This window comes from Pseudorca crassidens, chromosome 11, assembly GCF_039906515.1.
Source record: "Pseudorca crassidens isolate mPseCra1 chromosome 11, mPseCra1.hap1, whole genome shotgun sequence".
Classification (NCBI taxonomy): domain Eukaryota; kingdom Metazoa; phylum Chordata; class Mammalia; order Artiodactyla; family Delphinidae; genus Pseudorca; species Pseudorca crassidens.
In genome coordinates, this window is record NC_090306.1 from 42,954,320 (window position 1) to 42,962,612 (window position 8,293).

General features: G+C 40.5%; 1 protein-coding gene across 1 annotated transcript in view; it reads right to left on the reverse strand.

The window, feature by feature from the left end:
- Positions 1–8,293, reverse strand: part of TUBA1B (tubulin alpha 1b) — a 45,853-nt gene that overhangs the window by 33,364 nt on the left and 4,196 nt on the right. The gene's annotated exons all lie outside the window — the stretch shown is intronic.

Consider the following 8,293-nt stretch of genomic DNA (forward strand, 5'->3'; position numbering starts at 1 on the left):
GTGTGGTTGGTTGCTGCAAACTTCTCGGTGCCAGAATCCTTTGTTGTTGCAACTGTCCACATAGGTCTGGTCACAATTTTCCTATAAACCTCTGACAAGACAAATATTATTCCTCTGTTATGCAACTTTTTAATTGAAGTATAGGTGATTTACAATGTTGTGTTAGTTTCTGGTGTACAGCAAGTAATTCAGTTATATGTATATATTCTTTTTCATAATGGTTTATTATGGGATACTGAATATAGTTCCCTGTGCTATATAGAGTAGGACCTCGTTGTTTATCTATTTTATATGTAATAGTTTGTATCTGCCAACCCCAAACTCCTAATTTATCACTCCCCCACCTCCTTTCCCCTTTGGTAACCATCAGTTTGCTTTCTATGTCTGTGAGTCTGTTTCTGTTTCATAAATAACTTCATTTGTATCATATTTTAGATTCCACATATAAGTGACATCACATGGTTTTTGTGTTTCTCTTTTTTATTTTTTTTTCGCTTTTTTTTTTTTTTTTTTTTGCGGTACGCGGCCTCACTGTTGTGGCCTCTACCGTTGCGGAGCACAGGCTCCAGACGCGCAGGCTCAGCGGCCATGGCTCATGGGTACAGCCGCTCCACGGCATGTGGGATCTTCCCGGACCGGGGCACGAACCTGTGTCCCCTGCATCGGCAGGCGGACTCTCAACCACTGCGCCACCAGGGAAGCCCTTTTTTCGCTTTTTTTTAAAACTGTTTTTATTTTTGGCCATGCCACGTGGCATGTGGGATCTTAGTTCCCTGACCAGGGATCAAACCTGGACCCTCGGCCGTGGAAGCACAGAGTCCTAACCAATGGACGGCCAGGGAATTCCCCTGTCTTTCTCTTTCTGACTTAACATCTCTTAGTATGATAGTATCTAGGTCCATCCATGTTGCTGCAAATGACACTATTTCATTCTTTTTTTATGGCTGAGTAGTATTCCACTGTGTGTATATACACCATATCTTCTTTATCCATTCGTCTGTCAATGGACATTTAGCTTGCTTCCATGCCTTGGCTATTGTAAATAGTGTGGCTATGAACATTGCAGTGTGTGTGTCTTTTTGAATTAGAGTTTTCTCCAGATATATGCTCAGGAGTGGGATTGCTGGATTGTATGGCACCTCTATTTTTAGTTTTTTAAGGACCCTCCATACTGTTTTCCATAGTGACTGTACCAATTTACATTCCCACCAACAGCATAGGAGGGTTCCCTTTTCTTCACGCCCTCTCCAGCATTTGTTATTTGTAAACTTTTTTTTTTTTTTTTTTGTAAACTTTTTAATGGTGGCCATTCTGACTGGTGTGAGGTGGTACCTCATTGTAGTTTTGACTTACATTTCTCTAATAATTAGTGATGTTGAGCATCTTTTCATGTGCCTATTGACCGTCTGTATGTCTTCTTTGGAGAAATGTCTATTTAGGTCTTCTGCCCATTTTTTGATTCGATTGTTTTTGATTTTTGTTATTGAGTTGTATGAACTATTTGTATATTTTGTTCTGAAACTTTTTATCTCTATAGGAATAGAAAAGATTTATACCTTTGAAAGTAAGAGCATTGAGAATGGGCTATCCTGTATATTTCAGGCTATAGGCAACATTCTTTTTTTTGTTTGTTTGTTTGTGGGATCTTAGTTCTCTGACTAGGGATCGAACCCATGCCCTTGGCAGTGAAAGTGCAGAGTCCTAACCACTGGACAGCCAGGGAAGTCCCGCAACATTTTTTTTTTTTTTGGCTGCGTTGGGTCTTTGTTGCTGCACATGGGCTTTTCTCTAGTTGCGGCGAGTGGGGTCTACTCTTCATTGTGGTGCGCAGGCTTCTCACTGGGTGGCTTCTCTTTTGCAGAGCACAGGCTCTAGGCGCGCGGGCTTCAGTAGTTGTGGCTTGCGGGCTCTACAGTGCAGGCTCAGTAGTTGTGGCACACAGGCTTAGTTGCTCCACGGCATGTGGGATCTTCCCAGACCAGGGATCGAACCCATGTCCCCTGCATTAGCAGGCGGATTCTTAACCACTGCGCCACCAGGGAAGCCCAACATTCTTAACTTATAGAAAAAATAATATAATACAAAGGATAAAGTAAAAGAAACAGATCCAATATGGAGTCAGGTTTGTTCTCTATTACAGTGGTTGCCAGAGGGTAGGGGAGGGTGGAGTGGGGAATTATTGTTCAATGGGTATAGAGTTTTAGTTTTTCAAGGTGAAAAGAATTCAGGAGATTGGTCGCACAACAATGTGAATGCACTTAACACTACTGAACTGTAAACTTAACTAATGGTTAAGATAGTAAATTTTATTCTATGCGTATTTTACCACAATTAAAAATAAAGTAAAACAGGGAATTCCCTGGTGGTTCAATCCTGGTTGGGGAAGTAAGATCCCACAAGCTGTGTGGCAAAAAATAAAATTAAATTAAAATTTTAAAAATAAAGTAAAATAAATGATATATTAAAAAAGTGTTTTACAGTTATTTAAATTCTAATCCTAAAAATATTTCCTTATAAATTTATAAAATTTATTTTAAATTTATTTGTAGCAGTGTATTTTATGTTGAAAGTAGTTTGTAATTGAGAAAATATAAAAGCCAAAAGTTTAAAATCTGGGCTTCCCTGGTGGCGCAGTGATTGAGAGTCCACCTGCCGATGCAGGGGACGCGGGTTTGTGCCCCGGTCCGGGAGGATCCCACATGCCGCAGAGTGGCTAGGCCCGTGAGCCATGGCCGCTGAGCCTGCGCGTCCGGAGCCTGTGCTCCGCAACGGGAGAGGCCACAGCAGTGAGAGGCTGGCGCACCGCAAAAAAAAAAAAAAAAAAAAAAAACTTTAAAATCTCATTCTTGAAAGTTTATAAACTGTTTAAAAATGCTGTGTCGGGCTTCCCTGGTGGCACAGTGGTTGAGAGGCCGCCTGCCGATGCAGGGGACATGGGTTCGTGCCCCAGTCTGGGAGGATCCCACATGCCGCGGAGCGGCTAGGCCCATGAGCCATGGACGCTGAGCCTGCGCGTCCGGAGCCTGTGCTCCGCAACGGGAGGGGCCACAGCAGTGAGAGGCCCGCGTACGCAAAAAAAAAAAAACAAAAAAAAAAACATGCTGTGTCATCATCAATGTGCTCCTGCTTACGTTCTATTTAGTATCCATATATTTGTTCATTTTTTCCTCAGTTTTTGTTGTTCTGTGTTTCATTTTTTTCATTTTGGATACTTTTTTTGTTATGTCTTCAATTCATTAATCTTTTCTTCTGTGGTCTAATCTACTGTTCATCCCTTTTTTTTTCTTGCCTCACTGTGTGGCATGCGGGATCTTAGTTCCCCGACTCCCTGACCAGGGATCAAACCTGTACCCCCTGCAGTGGAAGCATGGAGTCTTAACCATTGGACCACCAAGGAAGTCCCCTGTTCATCCCATTGAGTATTTTTTTTTAAACCTCAGATATATTTTTCATCTCTAGAATTTTGATTTGGATTGTTCCTCATATCTCTATCTTTCTTGAACATATATCATATAATTATAATAACTTTTAAGGTTTTTGTTTACTAATAACATTAATGAATTATTTCATTTATTCTAATATGTAATAGTTTCAAAATAAAAATATCAGTATTATTAATAACTATATGATTACTGAAAACAGCTTGGATTTTTGGAGTTTCTTTTCTTCCTTAGGCTATATACTTACTATGGATATATAACCAAATTACTTTCTTTTTTTTTGGCTGCCCCCCCCCACCCCACCTCCCACAGCTTGTGGGATTTCAGGTCACCGACTGGGGATCGAACCTGGGCCCTCAGCAGTGAAAGCACAGAGTCCCAACCACTGAACCTCCAGGGAATTCCCAAATTACTATGGTTTTAAGTCACTTGAAATAATTTTCCAGTTTGTAATTAAGCCACCAACTTCATATTTGGTTAGATTCACTGGTTTCATTTTGCTTTTAATTATTAGATATTTTTTCCACCGTGATTTAATTCTTTTGTATGATACATAATACAGTCACATGTTTCTACAGTCAAATGATACAACAAATACCAAAGAAGTCTGGTTAGACCATATTCCCTTCCCCTACAGGTAATTTTTTTTTTTTTTTTTGCTGTATGCGGGCCTCTCACTGTTGTGACCTCTCCCGTTGCGGAGCACAGGCTCCGGACGCGCAGGCTCAGCGGCCATGGCTCACGGGCCCAACCGCTCCGCGGCATGTGGGATCTTTCACGGACCGGGGCACGAACCCGTGTCCCCTGCATCGGCAGGCGGACTCTCAACCACTGTGCCACCAGGGAAGTCCCTACCTACAGGTAATTAAAAACAATTTGTTTTGATTTATGCTTCCATTGTTTGTTTAATTGTAGTAAGATATGCAAACATAAAATTTACCATTTTAACCTTTTTAAAAAACTGAAGTATAGTTGAATTTACAATATTATACAAGTTTCAGGTGTACAACATAGTGATTCAATATTTTTATAGATTATAATTCATTTAAAGTTATTACTATATTGTAAATTAATTATACTTAAAAAATAAAAATTAAAAAGTTATTACAGGGCTTCCCCGGTGGCACAGTGGTTAAGAATCCACCTGCCAATGCAGGAAACACGGGTTCGAGCCCTGGTCTGGGAAGATGCAACATGCCGTGGAGCAGCTAGGCCTGTGCGCCACAGCTACTGAGCCTGTGCTCTAGAGCCCGCGAGCCACAACTACTGAAGCCCGTGTGCCTAGAGCTCGTGCTCGGCAACAGGAGAAGCCACCACAATGAGCCTGCGCACCGCAGTGAAGACCCAACGCAGCCAAAAATAAAAATAAATAAATAATTTTTAAAAAAGTTATTACAAAATAATGGCTATATTTCCCTGTGCTGTAAAATATATCCCTGTTGCTTCCATTTTAACCCATTTTTTATTATCATCATTTTATTTATTTATTTAACATCTTTATTGGAGTATAATTGCTTTACATTGTTGTGTTAGTTTCTGCTGTATAACAAATTGAATCAGCTATACATATACATATATCCCCATATCCCCTCCCTCTTGTGTCTCCCTCCCACACTCCCTATCCCACCCCTCTAGGTGGTCACAAAGCACCGAGCTGATCTCCCTGTGCTATGCGGCTGCTTCCCACTAGCTATCTATTTTACATTTGGTAGTGTATATATGTCAGTGCCACTCTCTCACTTCATCCCAACTAATCCTTCGCCCTCCCCGTGTCCTCAGGTCCATTCTCTACATTCTGCGTCTTTATTCCTGTCTTGCCCCTAGGTTCAATTCAGTAGCATTAAGTACATTCACATCACTGTGCAACCATCACCACTATTCATCATTCCAAACAGATGAAACACTGTATCCAGTAAACAATAACTTCCCATTATATGCTTCCCCCCCAGCCCCTGGGAACTCCTATTCTATTTTCTGTCTCTATGAATTTGACTATTCTAGTTACCTCATAAGCGGAATGAGACACTATTTGTCCTTTTGTGTCTGGCTTATGAATGATGTCCTCAAAGTTCATCCATGTTATAGCATGTGTCAAAATTTCCTTCTTTAAGGCTGAATAATATTCCATTGTATGTATTACATTTTGTTTATTCATTCATCAATTGATGGACATTAGGGTTGCTTCCACCTTTTGGCTATTGTGAATAATGCTGCTATGAGCATAGGTGTACAAATATCTGAGTCCCTACTTTCAGTTCTTTTGGGTATTTACCCAGAAATGGAATTTCTGGATCATATGGTCATTCTATTTAATGTTTTTAGTAATTTTTACATTCTTTTTTTTTTGCGGTACGCGGGCCTCTCACTGTTGTGGTCTCTCCCGTTGCAGAGCACAGGCTCCGGATGCGCAGGCTCAGCGGCCATGGCTCACGGGCCCAGCCGCTCCGCGGCATGTGGGATCTTCCCGGACCAGGGCACGAACCCGTGTCCTCTGCATCGGCAGGCGGACTGTCAACCACTGCACCACCAGGGAAGCCCTACATTCTTTTTTAAACTAAACAAAGTCATTATGATCTCATGGATTTTAACAAATTTTGTATGGTTCAATATATTGCAGCCAGTATTGTTTTCAATACTTATATTGTACCATCAATGAGAGCCCCTTCAACCTGACTCCTGTGTCCCTTTGATTTGACTTTAGTCTTTTATATCCTCCTTGCTTTCTGGAATGAGAAAATACTTGGGCTGAACTTGTATATTTCCTGCTCCAGGCTTGGAATTAGTCATTTCTCTAAAATGTCCTGCTTCCTTTCAGTGAGAAATGATATTTAGTGACCACCATCTGAGTGCTGGGGATACTACTGTTACATTGGTTCTAGGCATTTTCAGTGGACAAAACTATAAAATGTTTTTTTTTCTTTCATAATAGAGAATATATAACAAATTCACACTGATATTTACAATTGAGATTAGGATCATAGGACTTTTATTTAACTTCTGGTTTTTATATTTGTATTTCTTTTATCCTACGTTTTACTCATTCAACCAATAACCATCGTACATCTACCGTATCCCTTATATTTTGCTGTGTGCTGGGAATGTACATTAAAAAACTGACATTTTATCTAGTTGCCAAATTTTGGGGGGGGCCGTACCGTGCAGCATGTGGAATCTTAGTTCCCCAACCAGGGATTGAACCCGTGCCCTCTGCAGTGCAAGCATGGAGTCTTACCCACTGGACCACCAGGGAAGTCCCTCCACATTGTTTTTTATCTGAATGAGCAAGACCTTTTACTTTTGTGCATCAGATCTGTTTGCATTAGCTTTAGTTAAAACTACTGAGCAATTCTGAATTGGCTTTCAAATTAGTTGATCTTTTTCTTTAAAAAATATTTATTTATTTGGTTGCACCTGGTCTTAGTTGCGGCAGGTGGGCTCCTTAGTTGCGGTTCGCCAGCTCCTTAGTTGTGGCATGTGAACTCTTAGTTGCAGCATGCATGTGGGAATCTAGTTCCCTGACCAGGGATCAAACCCAGGTTCCTGCATTAGGAGCGTGGAGTCTCATCCACTGCACCACCAGGCAAGTTCCTCAAATTAGCTGATCTTGGCTTATTTCTTCTTCATTATCTCCATTAATTTACATTAAACTCAGATTCCAGTACTACAATTCTATTACACCCCTTAGTTGGCAGTGCCAAGGAAAAAAAAATTAAATAGGCAGTTAATACCAAAAAAATCTTTTCATCATCACTGGATATTATCCCAGAACAAGGTAATGTGATGGCACAAAACAACTTGCAGTCCTTGGGTTCTTAGCCTTTTGGTCATTTGGACTGGCAGCTGAACTCTATTGTTGACAAAACCCCTTGGTCCAAAACTGTTTCATTCACTGTGTTGGTTGTTGATGCCTACTATTACACTGTTAGAGTTTTGTTCTTTGAAGTTATTGGCCCATATTAAAATAAGAATATCCTTGGAGAGTTAAAGTTCAGACATATAACTAACACATTAGAGTGAATAAGTGTATCAGGCTTTTCCAGTGTGATATTCAGCTGAAAATAACTTTGGAGAGAAGAAAGTAAAAAACTAGGTCTAGCATAGTAGGAAATTGCTTGGAGAGAACAGACTACTTTTGAGAACCCAAGGCAGAGGAAGCATGATGGCACTAGACACTTGCCAAGGAGATGAGGGGCATGAAAATAAGCTTATAAGACCTGATGATGCATTTGGAATATTCACCATTTTATGTTAGTTGTATGAGACTCAGCAGTCAACCAGATTTTGGTTGTGCATTAGCAAATATCAATTCTCAAAGTACTAGCAATTTAAGTAACTATTATAATGGAGTCAAAACTTAAGAGTAGCATGGATGTTATCTAATGGTAATCTTTACCGCCTTTTTTTTTTTTTTTTTTTCGTGGTACGTGGACCTCTCACTGCTGTGGCCTCTCCTGTTGCGGAGCACAGGCTTCGGACGCACAGGCTCAGCAGCCATGGCCCACGGGCCCAGCCGCTCTGCGGCACGTGGTATCCTCCCGGACCGGGGCACGAACCCGCGTCCCCTGCATCGGCAGGCAGACTCTCAACCACTGCGCCACCAGGGAAGCCCTACCGCCTTTTTTTTAATCGATTTTTAAAATTGAAGTACGGTTGATTTACATCTAATAGTAATCTTTAGATATGCATGTTATATTTTATAAATAAGTTTTATAATATACTAAGACAATTTAAAATTAAAAAATAAATCATTGCATAGAATATGTATAAACCACAGTCAATAGTTATTCTTTCTTCTCAATCTACTGAAGAGATGAAAATTTTCAGACACCCAAATAGAAAGCACAAGACTGAGC